Consider the following 14,884-nt stretch of genomic DNA (forward strand, 5'->3'; position numbering starts at 1 on the left):
TATATGACTATTTGATTTGCCCTGTTAATAGGTTAAAAAAAATCTGCTGCTGCTTATCTCCATTGAGAAAACCAGCACCGAGGACTAAAAAACAAACTTTCCCCTGGAAAGGGGATCAAGAAATAGGAATGGGCCAGCTAGTTTTCCTGGTGTCAGTTTTGAAATGGTGGGGGTAAAAATAAAGGGAAAAGGCAAAGCAAATGGGGATGGCTTCCTAGAAGCAGAGAGCCCCCGGGAGTTTGGGCTGCAGTGGTTGTTGATCTGGGTGGCCCATGAGAATGTGGTGGGAGAGGGATGGGGAGGTTTGGGGAACTTAGATGCCACTTTTTCAAGATCCAGCCACATTGGCCACCTTCCTCTTTCCCCATTGAACCCAGGTAGTTCACCACCCACCTCCGTGTCTGAAAAGCCAAGTGGGCACTGCCTTCAGCTCCAGCTGAGATGTCAGAAGGTGTCCCCAGTCTGCTCAACTCAGCATCGAACTCTCTGGTTAATTTCTAGGACCACAGAGGGTATCCTGGACCCTGCTCCCCCACGGTATCCCAACCCAGTTAATGGAGACTCCCTGAACCCTCAATCAGCCAAAGTCGTCATTGGCCTTTCCAGACTTGCCCATTTCACTGATGCCAATGTCTCCAGCTAAGCTGGTCAAGGGCATCATCAGTCCACCTGGCTGCCACTAATTAAATGTCATTGTCAATTCCCCCTCTTTTTGCCAGAGGCCTTCCAGATCCTACCAAAGAACAGGGAAGTAAAACTGGCTCTGCACTTTCTTCTAAGACTCAAGCTAACACTTTCTTTGCTTTCATCTGCAAATATTTATTGCACGCCTGCTAAACCTAAACATAAATACCTGTACTACAAAACAGCAAGTGTGCCATAAGTTCCCAGTGGGTAATACAGTGCTCTGGTGTGCCAAGGAGGGACAGGTCTCGGCAACCTGGGAGGGTCAGGAAAAGGATTGATGGACGAAGTGCAATTGCAGCTGGGTGAAATGGTTGAGCAGAGCTACAATAGGTAGAGCCTAGGGGAAGGATTGGCCAGAAGAGAGAAGTTCATGAGCAGAGATGCAGAGAAGGAAGAAACCATTATTTACGGAGCAACCATTTAAGGCATATGCTAGAAGCTTTCATCCATATTATCTCTTCAGTCCTTCCCATCACCCTTGGAGGTAAGTGTTATAACCTCCATGTATATAGATGAGGAATTGAAGTTCAGGGATATTAAATAACTTGTCCAAGATCTCACAGCTAGTAAGGAGCAGAGCCCAGCCTAGAACCCAGTACTGGTTGCCTCCAAAATCCGTACTCTTTTTGCTAAATTGTGGGGCCAGATGTGTTTGGGAAAAGGAGAACTGTTCAGTTTGTCTGGACCATAGAGTGTGTGAAGGGGACATAGAAACTGCCCCAATTGGTCGGGAACACTGCACCATCTCTGGGATGGCCAAGGGCCATTCCTACAGGAGGTCTGGTCCCTTGCTGCCATGTCCTTGGGAATCCAGGAGAAGTTGGGACACAGGAGAGACACATGCTCCTCACTGGCCCCCTTTCCTGCAGCATTCCCACTCTTGCCTTCTGCAGTAGCTCCTTCCTCTCAGCCTTGAGAATCCTCCTTCCGTGTCCCTGCCCACTAATATTTATTTTACCCTTCCTCTCACTGTCAAACATCTCCAGTTCCTGATGTGCACTTGCTGCCTCCGCCTTCCACCACCTATTCCTTCCCTACCCTCTACGCTCCTGCTTATCAGGTCACCAAGGACCTCCTCATTAAAAAGAGTCCCTGGGAAACGGACTTTGGCCCAGTGGTTAGGGCGTCTGTCTACCACATAGGAGGCCCGCGGTTCAAGCCCCGGGCCTCCTTGACCCGTGTGGAGCTGGCCATGCGCAGTGCTGATGCGCGCAAGCAGTGCCCTGCCACACAGGGGTGTCCCCCGCGTAGGGGAGCCCCACGCGCAAGGAGTGCACCCATAAGGAGAGCCGCCCAGCGCGAAGGAGGGAGCAGCCTGCCAAGGAATGGCGCCGCCCACACTTCCCGTGCCGCTGACGACAACAGAAGCAGACAGAGAAACAAGACGCAGCAAAAAGACACAGAAAAGACAACCGGGGGAGGGGAGGGGAATTAAATAAATAAAAATAAATCTTTAAAAAAAAAAAAAAAAAGAGTCCCAGTGACTTCTTACAGATTTGAAACCCAGCTCTGTTATTTGCTCGCTTGATAAGTTACTTATTCAGTCTGAGCCTCAGTTTCATTATTTGTCAAATGGGAATGACAACAGAACCTACCTTGTAGCACTGAGATAATTCAAGGAGATAAAATAAGGAAAGGGCATAGTAGTACATGCCACACAGTAAGCATTTAATCAACATTGGCTATTATTATTATTTTTCTCTGCCTTTGTTCTTCTTGATCTTAAAACCTAAAAAATTTCAATAAATAATACATTTCAAAAAGACGGTCAGATTCTTGAGACTCCCCCCCATACACACAGACACTAATTGCTCAGGATCCACATGGTCCTTCCACTTTTTTCCCATGTGGAAGGATGTGGTCTGATGGAGGGGTTTCCAATCTAGGTTCCATGAGACCCTGAAAGTCTTTAGAAGTGTTTAGAGGTTTGTAGATTTTTTATTTGAATTTCTGTATAAAGGTATACTCTTTGAAACCTTAATAAAACACATAAGGGAAGTGGGTGTGGCTCAAGCAGTTGGGCGCCTCCCTCCCACGTGGAAGGTCCCATGTTCAGTTCCTGGTGCCTCCTAAAAAGATGAGCAGACACTATGAACACAAAACTAACAGACACAGAGAGCAGACAGCAAGCACAAACAATGAGAGGGAGAGAAACAAATAAATATAAAAAAGTCTATTTTTAAAAAAGGATGTATGTTCACAGAAATATTATGAACTGAATTTTAATACATTAGAAGTTACTATTAAGATAAGCATGTGTGTTGACTGACACTTTTTTCTAATAAGTAAAACATTAAAACTTGAGCCTTCGTAATAGATACTAATAAAAATACTGTCTTTCTCACTTTCATACATTGGATTTGAAAAGATGGATTCTCTAATTTTAAAAAAAGATTTGAAATCATTGATAAACTGGGTCCCAGTTCCAAGCATGCTGCTTCCTTCCCCAAGCTTCCTTTTTTTTTTTTAAGATTTATTTTTTATTTATTTCTCTCCCCTTTCCTCCCTCCCCTCCCGTTGTCTGCTCTCTGTGTCCATTTATTGTGTGTTCTTCTGTGTCTGCTTGATTTCTTGTCAGTGGCACTGGGAATCTGGGTCTTTCTGTTGCATCATCTTGCTGTGTTAGCTCTCCATGTGTGCAGCGCCACTCCTGGGCAATCTGCACTTTTTTTGTGCTGGGCAGCTCTCCTTATGGGGCACACTCCTTGCACATGGGGCTCCCCTAAGTGGGGGACACCCCTGCGTGGCACGGCACTCCTTGCACGCATCAGCACTGCATGTGGGCCAGCTCCACACAGGTCAGGGGGCCCTGGGTATTGAACCCTGGACCTCCCATATGGTAAGCAGACGCTCTATCAGTTGAGCCAAATCTGCTTCCCTCCCCAAGCTTCTTAAGCACATTGTGCCTCCATTTGCTCAAATGTGTGTGTGCATGTGTGTGTGTGCAGACACATAAAGAACACATGGGGTTAACAACAGTACTAAACAAAAGATTATATGAGGGAAGCAAATGAGGCTCAAGCAATTGAGCTCCCATCTACCACATGGGAGGTCCCGGGTTTGGTTCCCAGTGCCTTCTAAAGAAGATGAGCAAGCAGACACAATGGAGTGGCGTGGCAAGCTGATGCAATAACATGACACAACAAGAGACACAAGGAAGAAAACATAATGAGAGGCACAACAAAGCAGGCAGCAGAGGTGGCTCAAGCGATTAGGCACCTCCCTCCCACATTGGACATCCTGGGTTTGGTTTCTGGTGCCTCCTAAAAAAGGAAAAAAAGCACGCAGCGAATCGATACAGCAAGCGCAAAACAATGAAGGGGTGGGGAGAAATAAATAAATCTTTTTTAAAAATTAGAGATTATATGAGAACCGCCTGATGCTGTACCTAAAAGAATTTTGGTTCTATCAAAAGCTATTGCTTATTGAGTGCTAACTATATGCTAAGCCCTGGGCTAAGACTTTGCATATATTTTTGTGTTTCCTCCTTTTTTAAAAAATCTTTTTAATTTTTATTGTCTTTTTTTAAAGATAAATAGGTCATATAAATCGTTACATTAAAAAACATAATGTACCTCCCCACACCACCCCTGCTCCTCCCATCTCCCACATCAACATGCCCTTTCAACCCATGGGAGTTATGGTCATGGCCGATGGGGTTAACTACCAGGGCAGATGGCCCCTCTTTGGAAATGGTGTTTATGTGTGATGAATCTGGACTCAGATGGGATCTCCCTTCATAAGACATTCATGCTAATGTGCTGGAGGTGCAGTTAATGTTGGGGTTTAAGATATATTTAGGGGATTTGAATCTCTGGACTGACAATGTGATAGCCAGATCCTGAGCCTCAACAGACTCCAGCACCTACAATCTGATTTATTGGACTTACCACACTCAGCTAAGATGGAGGTGAAGAAGGACAACCACCACACCATGGAGCCTAGAGTGATTACAACTGAAAATGGGAGGATTGCATCCAGCATCCAGGTGGAATCTGAGCCTCCTCTTGACATAAAGGTGCAATGGACACAACCAATCCAGTGTCCACATAGAAGAGGTGGCATTGGATTGGGAAAAGTGGACATAATGGACAAAGGGTATGGGGAAAGGCAGGAAGAGATGAGAGGTGGAGGCGTCTTCGGGACATGGAGCTGCCCTGGATGGTGCTTCAGAGGTAATCACCGGACATTGTAAATCCTCACAGGGCCTACATGATGGAATAGAGGAGAGAATGGGCCATGATGTGAACCAATGTATATGAGGTGCAGAGGTGCCCAAAGATGTACTTACCAAATCCAATGGATGTGTCATGATGATGGGAACGAGTGTTGTTGGGGGGGGGGGGAGAGGGGGGGTTGGGGGGGCGGGGTTGAATGGGACCTCACATATATATTTTTAATGTAATATTATTACAAAGTCAATAAAAAATAAAAAAATTAAAAAAAAAAAACAAAAAAAAAACATGCCCTTTCATCAGTAAGGCACATTCATTGCATTTGGTGACTATAAGCTGGAGCTCCGCCACACCAGCATGGACCATAGTTTACCCTGTAGTTCACACTCTCACTCAGTCCATCCAGTGGGTTATGGCAGGATATACAATGTCCTGCATCTGTCCCTGCAGTATCATTCAGGACAAAGATTTATTTATTTATTTCCCCCCTTTCCCTCCTCCCGCCCTGCTGTTTTTGCTGTCTGTGTTGTCTTCTTTTCTCATTTTCTCTCCTCTAGGATTCATCAGAATTCAATCCTGAAGACTCCTGATGTGAAGAGAGGTTCCCTATCAACTGCACCACCTCAGTTCCTGGTTTCTGCTGCACTTCACCTCGACTCTCCCCTTGTCTCCCTTTTGTTGCATCATCTTGCTGCATGACTCACTCGCACAGGCACTGGCTCACCGCGCAGGCACTCGGCTCACCACGTGGGCGCTGGCTCACCATGCAGGCACTCGGCTCACCGCATGGGCGCTCAGTTCACTGCACGGGCACTCGGTTTGCCACACGGGCACTGACTGGCCACACAGGCACGCTTTCTCTTTTTCTTTTTCACCAGGAGGCCCCAGGGATCGAACTCGGGTCCTCCTGTAAGGTAGGCAGAAGCTCTATCACTTGAGCCACATCCTCGTCCCAGCATTTCATCCTTGGTCAACCCCAAAGTAAGTTTTACCATTACAAATGAAGACCCCAGTGCTTGGGGTGGTTACATAGTATGCCAAGGGTCACAAAGTCAGGGTTTGATTATAGGCAGCTGAATACCACCCTCTGCATTTTTTAAAATACTGAGCACTTGCTATGCGCCAGGCACTGTTCTAAGTCCTTTCATGTGTTTTAGTTCATTGAAACCTCACAACTACTGTAGGAGCTTGTTACCACAGATGGCTGCAACTATCCCTCCTATCCCATGAGACCTGTGCAGCGAGACTTTGCTACAAGAGGCGGATTCTAGTCTCCTTCCCTTTGAATCTGGGCTGGCCATGTGAGTTGTCTGACCAATAGAAAGGGGCAGAAGTGATACTTTGTCATTTCTGGCTTAAGTTTTAAGAGGCCTTGCAGTGTCCATATTCACCTCCTTGGAAGTCAGCTACCATGTATAGATGTCCCAACTCTCTTCCTGGAGAGGTCAGTGGAGGGAGAGGGGCCCTGCAGGGTGAGAGGCCCATGGATGGGAACCAAGGCTTTCCAGCCACTGGCTGGAGTCACCTACCAGACAAGTGAGGGAGGCCAGCGTGGACGGATCAGCCCCAGATGAGCTCCCAGATGGGTGCAGCTGCATGAATGAACACAGTAGAGCAGAAGAACTGCCCAGCTGAACCCAGCCAACCCACAGGTTTGTGAAAAATAACAAATGATTGGTGTTTTGTTATATACCAATAAAGAAGTACAACAAATAAGGTATGTACTACTAGTTCCTCATTTTGCAAACGAGAAAACTGAGGCCTAGGGGAGTTAAATCACTCGCCTAGGATTAGGCTATGAATGAGTGGTAAGGTAGGACTTGAACTGTGGCATTCTGGCTCCTGAGACCACATGCCTAAACATTAGGCCACCCAGGGCATGACAGGCAGAAGAACGGCCCCTCAAAGATGCCCACATCCCAATCCCAGGGACCTATGGTTAAAGTAAGGCTTGGAAATGGAGAGCGTCTCCTTGATTGTCCAGGTGAGCCATATAATCACAAGGGCCCTTACGAAGAGGGAGGCAAGAGAATCACAGTCACAGGAAAAGGCAAAAAGGTGATGTGATGACAGAGACAGAGAAAGAAGAGGCCATGTGCTGCAGGGCCGGGAGCCAAGGAAGGAGGACGGCTGCTAGAAGCTGGAAGAGGCAAGGCAACAGTCTCCCCTGGAGCCTCCAGAGGGCACCGGCCCTACCAACACCTTGACTTCAGCTTGGCGAGTTGCATTTTGGACTCCTGACCTCCAAAACTATAATCGAATAAAACTATGTTGTTTGCAACCACTAAGTTTGTGGCAATTTGTCACAGCAGCAACAGGAAGCAAATACACAGAGCCTCTCTGACTTAAAGGGAGCTAGAGCCTGTCCACGAGCTCCAGCCAGGACAGTCTCCTTGTTGCCCCTGCCACATTTGGTGCTTTCCATCCTTTGGCTTCTCTGGTTCCTGAAAGTCTCCTTCCTCGCCATCTATTTAATTCCTTCCGACTCACTTTTTCCAAGAAGTCTCCTCTGAACCTCCTAGATCCCAGTGCTCTCTTCTCTCTACAGCACTTGATATTTCCCACCCTCTTACTCAGCACTTACTAATATCAGTGCTAACATGCTGGCGGGCAGCCCAGTGGCATTTTTATGAGTGTGAGTCATTGAATCGAGGACATCAGGCTGGAGAGGCCCTTTGAGAATCTATCTCTTCATTTTATGGATGATGAAACTGAGTCCCAGGGAAGGGAAGAAAGCCACTTCTTCAAGGTCACACAGCCAGGGCTCAAAGACAGGCCTTCTTACTCCAAATGCACAAGCTCATTCATTCAGCAAGTACAAGCCCCCACTTTGGGGGCAGCACTGAGCTGGGTGCTGGGGAGATCACTGACAATCATAAACGGACAAGGTCCTGCTCTCACAGGGGGTCTTCAACACAACGAAAGAGAAAGACATTATTGCAGGGATCACATAATAATTGCATACCAGGACCGGTGCTAGGGAAGGAAGTTCCAGACAGCGAGCTGTGGGAGTACAAAACATAGGGACCTATTCGAGACTGGAAAATCATGGAGGACTTCTTTGAGGAGATGATCAGAGAGCTGAGATATGAATAATGATAGGTAGAGTTAACTAGGTCTTTCCAGGGGTAGGGGAAGGAGAAAAGTGTTTCAGGCGGAAGAAATAATGTGTGAGGGCCCTGGGGTTGGAGGGAGAAAAGCCAGGGTGGGTGGGGAGAAGACAAGCAGGATATCTGGAGAGACAGAATGATGGGGAGAGAGACGAGGCATGGGGCTGCAGGACCTCAGGGGCTAGACCGCGGTGGCCCAGGAGACAATGGTGAAGTTTTGATCTCAGTCGTAATGGTGATGGGAAGCCACAGGAGGGTTTTAAGCGGGCAATGACATGATCATATTTGAATTTTATGGTGTCCCAACCCCTCCTGCCAGGGTCTTCTCGTATCTCTATAGACATATTGGAGATCATTATTACAGGGAGTTTTATGCCTCTCTGTATTCCACTCTGCACCTAGCCTTGTACGAAGCAGGTGCTCCATAAATATGTGTCGATTAACCTCTCAGCTGCACGTGACGCTGTTGATCATTCCCTCCCTCCTGACAAAGGCTCTTTCCTGCCTTCTGCACTGCTGCCTGCTCGGCTTCTCCCCTCACTCCTCGGACCACTCCCCTCAGCCCCACATGTAAGCACTTCTCACGGGTCCGCCTTCACCCCGTCTCTTTTTGTCCAGACCCTCCCCCTTGGTCCTCTCCTTGCTTCCAACAGCATTGATATCTTCCCTCTGGGCAGAACTTCAGTTCCGTGAGGGTTGGGACACTGTTTGTCTGGTCACTGGTGCATCTCCAGAGCCTGGCACAGTGCCTGGCACACAGCAGGCACTCAATAAATTATGTGATGAGGGTGCACGCCATATGATCCCGTTCCTCTGAAGCTCAAGCACAGGCAGAGCTAATCCATGGCGCCCGATGTCAGAACTGCGGTTACCAGTGGGGAGCTAATGACTGGGAAAGGGCTCGAGGGAACTTTGTGGGGTGCTGGAAATCTTGATCTGAGGGGTGGTCGCACCGGTGTATGTGTGTGTAAAAGCGCATGAAGCTGGACAAGGAGTACTTTTCTTTACAGTATGTGTGGGATATCTCAACTGAAAAGCAAAAATGTAATAGGGGCAAAATCACTGTCACTAAAGTGTGTTTCTAATTCCACCTAGATGCCCACCTCATTGTCTTCCCAGCCTCCCAGCTCTGCTCCTGAGTTCCTGTTTCCAGTGGTGTCTCCACTGTGCTCTCAATTATTCAGTTTCAAAACCTCAGAGCCATCTTTTCTCCACACCACCCTTTCACATCTCCCTCCTCATGCAGCTTCCCAAGACATACAATGGTCCTGTGGCAGGTTTTATGATGGTCCCATGAATTCCACCTTCTGGTGTTATTCCCATGGTTTTGTTAAGTTACATGGCAAAAGGGAGCTCATCCATCCCGGTGGCCTGATCTAATTACACAAGCTCTTTAAAAGCAGAGCATGTCCTCTGGCTGGTGGCAAAAGGGGCAGTATGAGAGTCAAAGTGCAAGAATGATACGTTATCGGCTTTGAAGATGGAGGGGCCACATGCAAGGGCAGCCAGTGTCCTCTAGGAGCCAAGCGTCACCCCCAGCTGATAGCCAGCAAGGAAACAGGGCCGTCAGTCCTACAACCACAGGCAACTGAGCTCTGCAAACAAGAACATGCGTGGAAGTCGTTTCTTCCCCAGGATCTCCTGAGAAGAGCCTTCACCAGCAGAGGCCTTGATTTCCACCCCATGGTAAATGAGTCAAGTCCACCCAGTCTTCTGACATACAGAACTGTGAGGTAATGAAAGGGTGTTGTTTTAAGCACTGAATGTGTGGTAAACCATGACAGCAGCAATAGAAACGTAATACCTCTTACATTCTTTCATCCATCCCTGCCCTCCCGTTCCTTTGGCCTCCGCCAACCTCACTTCTGTCCACCTGAAACAGTGGTCTCTGGGCCTCTCACCCCAAAGCCACCCATCCTGCTCACTGCCACCAGATCAAGTTTCCAAAGTCACAACTCTGATCACATCCCTCTCTTGCCCAAAAAGCCTTCCTGGCAGGGGAACATGGTGATCATACTCTGGAGCCAGCATGTTCCACCTCTTAGGAGACTGTGAACCCAGATCAGGTTGCTTAACCTCATCCATAAGCTGGGAGTAGCAGTACCATTCTCACGGGATGGCTGACAGATTACATACATGCAAAAATAGCAGTGCATGGCCTGGCACAGGTAGGCACTCACTCGAAGGATGGTGGCTGGTATATCACCATCAATGGCTCCAGGTAGCCTGGCCTTTCAGACCCTCTCCATAAGTCTCCCTGCTCACATGTATCCAGTCTTTTCTCTAATCCTCTTAATTCCATCATTTTCCCTCTGTCTCCATCCCTGTTCCCGTGGTGTCTACCTTATCATCTTCTCTTCCCAGTGGCCTCATCACTGATCCATATGGTTCCACTCTCTGCAGCCAGCAGAGTCTGCTAAAAACACAAACCTGGTCAGGTCACGCCTAGGTTTAAGTTCTTCCATGGCCCACCAATGCTCGCAAGACAAGGTCCAAAATTCTTATGACAGCCTGGAAGGCCCTGGACAGTCTGGCCTGTTTCTCCATATTTAGTGATTTTAATTTCTTATGGACTGTGCAGCGGGTATAACTCAGGGCTTGAGTATGTGCTTCACATGTACAAGTCCTGGGTTTAATCCCCAGTACCTCCTAAAAAAAAAAAAAGAATTCTAAATTTATGACTGAGTTTGCTTTCTTTTGTAGCAATCTAGGAAACTGAACTTGGAAGAAAACCGTATTTTGTGCTTTGTTCTCATCCCTCACTCTTGCCAGTCTGCCTTCTGCCACTGGGCCTTCCAACATGCTGTTCCATCTTCCTGGAACACTCTTCCCTTCCCTCTGTGCCTGGCAGTCCCTAATTGTCCTTCTAATCTTGATTCAGTTCAATGGGGCCTTCCTCTGGGAAGCCTTCCCTCGCCTCCCTGACTAGATGGAGCTCCTCTTTTGGAGGCTTTCAGAGGACCCAGGATGCTTCTGTGTCGACCTTCTCATAGGAGTCATGGCCATCTCTTTGTGGCCTTGTCCAATTGTCACAAACTCCAGGAGGGCTGGGGCTGTTTCTGATTCTATCACCATCATGTTCCCAGGGCAGAGCACAGTGTCTGGCCCAGAACGGGTGCTCGTTAAATGCCTGGTAAATGAAGGAATGAATGAAATGAGCACCAGGATTCTGCCTCAGCTGAACTGGACTGCTTTTCCCAAAGATGCTTTCTTATCTCTACAGCTTGTCCATTCATGTTCCCCCACCTGACATGCCCTCTTGCCAACTCTCCTGTAAATCAGGCCCACCCTTGACAGCAGTCTCTGCCAAGAAATCTTACCTAAATGTTTGAAGCTGCAATGGCTTCTACCACCACCCCTCTCCCCGTTCCACCAGGAGCATCTATCGTCTACATTATATCTTTCTGATTCTAAAAGTAACACATGCACATTGTAGAAATTTTGGATAGTACACGTAATGCAGAAAATGCAACAGAAAAAATGAAAACATTTCATATATCACTACCGAGAGATAGTTGCTGCTTTTATTGGAGAATGTTTCCATCCATCTTCCCATGCATAAACATGGAAAATTTATTTAAACCTCACAGCAAATCAAGGAGGTTCATGTTGCTCTTTCCATTTTACACATGTGCACAAAAGGTTCAGATAAGTTAAATAAGTCCAGACCAACAGAACTAATAAAGAACAGAGCCCTGATTCGGACCCAAACCTCTGCCTCCCTGACTTGGGGAGCTCCCGCACGCCCACCCACCTTCCTGGCCCCTCTCCCCACCATCTCGTCTTCCTCTGTTACATCACTCCTCACTTTCCCTTCACACCCAAAAGCCACAACTCCCTCTGAAAACTTCCCTTTAACCCACCACTTCCATCTCAAGGATAATCCCTTCGGCTTTTTTTTTTTTCAGTAACAGAGGACTGTTAACAATGTACGTAAATGCCCATCGATACCAGTCCAACAAAAAACAGCACATCCTCACAATGGAACGCCACACTGTCATTTAAAAGAACAAGGGAGACCTGTGAGTACTACTGTAAACTAAAGCCCCCAAATATTTTTGTTAAATTAAAAAAAAAAGATGCAAAATAATGTGGACAGTTTCCTATTATCTGTGAACAAAGAGAATACCTCTATAAAGATGCACCAAAAACATGACACCAGTCATTGCTTCTGAGAAGGAGAATTTGGAAGGGTAAAAGGGGCTTAATGTTAGAGTATAATGTTTAAGGTTTTACCACGTGCTATAAATGTAATAACTAAAAGAGTGAACACAAAACCAAACATTTCCAAACTTCCTCCAGTTATCACGGAGCCCATCACTCCCAGTGTGTGAGTGTGTGTGTCCCCACTGGGTACATCGGTGAGCCCTGCTTTCCTCTTCTGACTTGGGCCCCCTCAAATGAAAGTCATATATCTACCATTTTCAGAGGCCAAAGACCTCGTCTCCCCCAGCAGACTAATACAGCGCTGCAGCGACCTGAAGGCAAGGCTGGGGGCTCTCGCCCTCGCTCTCCACGCGGAGCTGCGGACCTTGGACAAGTCCCTGGACCGCCCTGAGGACGAACAACATCCCTCCGCCTGGCAGGTGAGGAGTCTCCAGCAGCCCCTCTCACTTCCAGATCAGTCTGTCAGTCTGACCTCACTTCCAGATCGTCAGTCTGTCTCCTCAGCCTATAAAAACGCGCTCTTCTCCCTCCCCTGTCTTGTAGCTCCCACCCATCCTTCAAGTCTCAGCTTCCTGTCACCCCTGAAGGAAGGCCTCCCTGATCTCTGAGTCTGGGTCTTGTCCTCCTGCTGTGGGCGTCTGGATCACAACCCCCAGCACACTGGCTGCAGTGCCTTCCTCAGTGTCTGTCTTCTCAGCTAGACGGCCCGCTGGCCGGGGCCTGGGACAACACCTTGCTCCCGGCACCCAGCGCAGGGCCGGGCCCTTGTGGGGCTCAGGAAATATTTGCTGTGAGAGCGCAGGGGCCACATCTGCCTTGCCCAGACCCTGCCCTCCACATCTTGCCTCCTGGAGACAGTCGCAGCCCCCTCCTCGCCGCTCAGGAATGAGGGAGTCACACGGAGAACGGGGCCCTCTGTTGCTGTCCTTCCCCCAAAGCCTCTCAGCCCACTTGGGGCACCAGAGCCTGAGACCTTCCCCACCATCACGGCCACAGAGCCTCGGGGGCTGAGGTGGCTCCCCTACCCACCCACCCCCCGCCAGCCCTCTTCAGCCTCCACAAAAAGTTCCTGAGGCTTCCATCTCCCGCTACACCTCTCCCCCAGGGCAGGGCTCTACCCAGGCCCAGGCCAGGCCCAGGGCCCGTTCCCTGCCCCCAGCCCAGTCTGAGAACACGGTGGCCTGGCCCAGCCTGGCGGCCCAGCCCATCAATCGTGCTCCCAGGGGTACAAACCAATTTCTCTTGCTTTCCCGCGTCCGTCTCCCCGGCGGAGCCCGGAGGAGCCTTCAGTCGCATTAATCCCAGCCTGGCGGCGGTGACGAAGACGGATTTCTCCACCAAACGATCCATTTGTATCTCTCGTGCACTCACTTGGTTTTTTTTCTGTGCGGATGTTCAAAATATCATGAAAAAGGCGTTAGCTGGGTAGCTGTGGCGCAGCGAAATAATAGAGTGATCCGGCAATGCGCTCCTGACCTTGCAGGACAGCTAATCCATCCGCACATCTATCTTAATTATTCCCGGTTACAAAAGAGAAACTCCACCATCCATTCATTCCGGACTGGCAATTCCATTTTCAACCCCCACTCACACCCCATCCCTTCTCCACCATTCCCCTGGCCAGAGAGGCCCATTCGCCACTGCTGGGGAGACTCTCCCCCGGCCAGCCCCGAAGCCCGGCCACCCCAAGGGCCCCCTAGCCCACGAGTCCTTGTAGCAGCAGAGGGATTCTGCTCACTTCCCCCGAACTCTGACCAATGCCACGGGCCTCAAGACGGGCTCCCAGCAGGGCCCCACACACACGCACTGTCACACCAGTTGTGCCACCACTCCTGGTGCTCACACACACACAGACGCTGAGGCCTGCGCAAGGGCAGTCACAGGCTCGCCGTCTCACCCAGGCTCTGACATCCAGGCCCCCTCGCGCCCCCGACGAGACCATTCTCACCCTTCTGCTGCCCCAGACGCCAACACCTGGACAGAGGCTAGGAAGGGCATTCTGACCTCAGGCAGGCCCCGTGGGGGATGTCTTGGTCTGTGTGTCTCCTACTCCCAGTCAAAGACCCGGCCCACTGAGTCCTCTCAGACCTACTCACTGCAACAACCCAGGCAGCCCAGCACTGGGAGAGAAAGGTGGAGGGCAGGGCTGGAGAGGAAGAGAGCAGGACCAGGAGGAGGAGGGAAGAGAGGGCGCTGGAGCAGAGATCCTGCAAGTGGCGAGTGGTGAGCAGGTCACCTGAGACAGGAGGTGAAAGTGTCTGTTTGTCTAACACAGTTCCAGCTCATTGTACCAGGTTTACTTTGGGGATGCCTGAGCCAGTCTCTAAAGCCTTTTCTAATTCTATCCCTTAATGTAAGATGTTTCAGGCCCCTCGTTCTCAGGAAGCTACTGCAATCAGCAAAATCAGGCCTGCAATCGTCTCGGCTCTGTGCTTGGGCACAGAGGCTCCCGGGAGCCCTGGCTCCCCGTTCAATGCCCTCTTCCCCCGATCCTTCCCTCCCTCCTCTTAAGCCCCTCACTTCATCAGCAGGACGTAGACTTCTTCAGCTTTGGGGTCTGTGAGGAAAACAGAGGAGGAGATTCAGGGCCCAGCCCCGTGGAGCCCAAATCTGGCTGAGGAAAGGACGCCTGGGGTGTCTAGACCAGAACCCGGCCGGGGAGGCTGTCTGCTGGCCCAGCAGGCCAGACTACAGCGGTTGGAGGAGAGCTTCCCGGAAGAGCCCAGGAGGGCGCCCCCGCCCCTC

General features: G+C 49.4%; 1 long non-coding RNA gene across 1 annotated transcript in view; it reads right to left on the reverse strand.

Annotated features, from left to right (window-relative positions):
• LOC131278694 (uncharacterized) overlaps positions 1-14,884 on the reverse strand; it is a 67,971-nt gene that overhangs the window by 26,650 nt on the left and 26,437 nt on the right. The window contains exon 2 of the long non-coding RNA XR_009186099.1: positions 13,373-13,522. This is a non-coding gene — a long non-coding RNA (uncharacterized lncRNA). The remainder of the gene's footprint in view (positions 1-13,372; positions 13,523-14,884) is intronic.

The sequence above is a fragment of the Dasypus novemcinctus genome, chromosome 6 (assembly GCF_030445035.2).
Source record: "Dasypus novemcinctus isolate mDasNov1 chromosome 6, mDasNov1.1.hap2, whole genome shotgun sequence".
In the NCBI taxonomy this organism is placed as follows: Eukaryota; Metazoa; Chordata; class Mammalia; order Cingulata; family Dasypodidae; genus Dasypus; species Dasypus novemcinctus.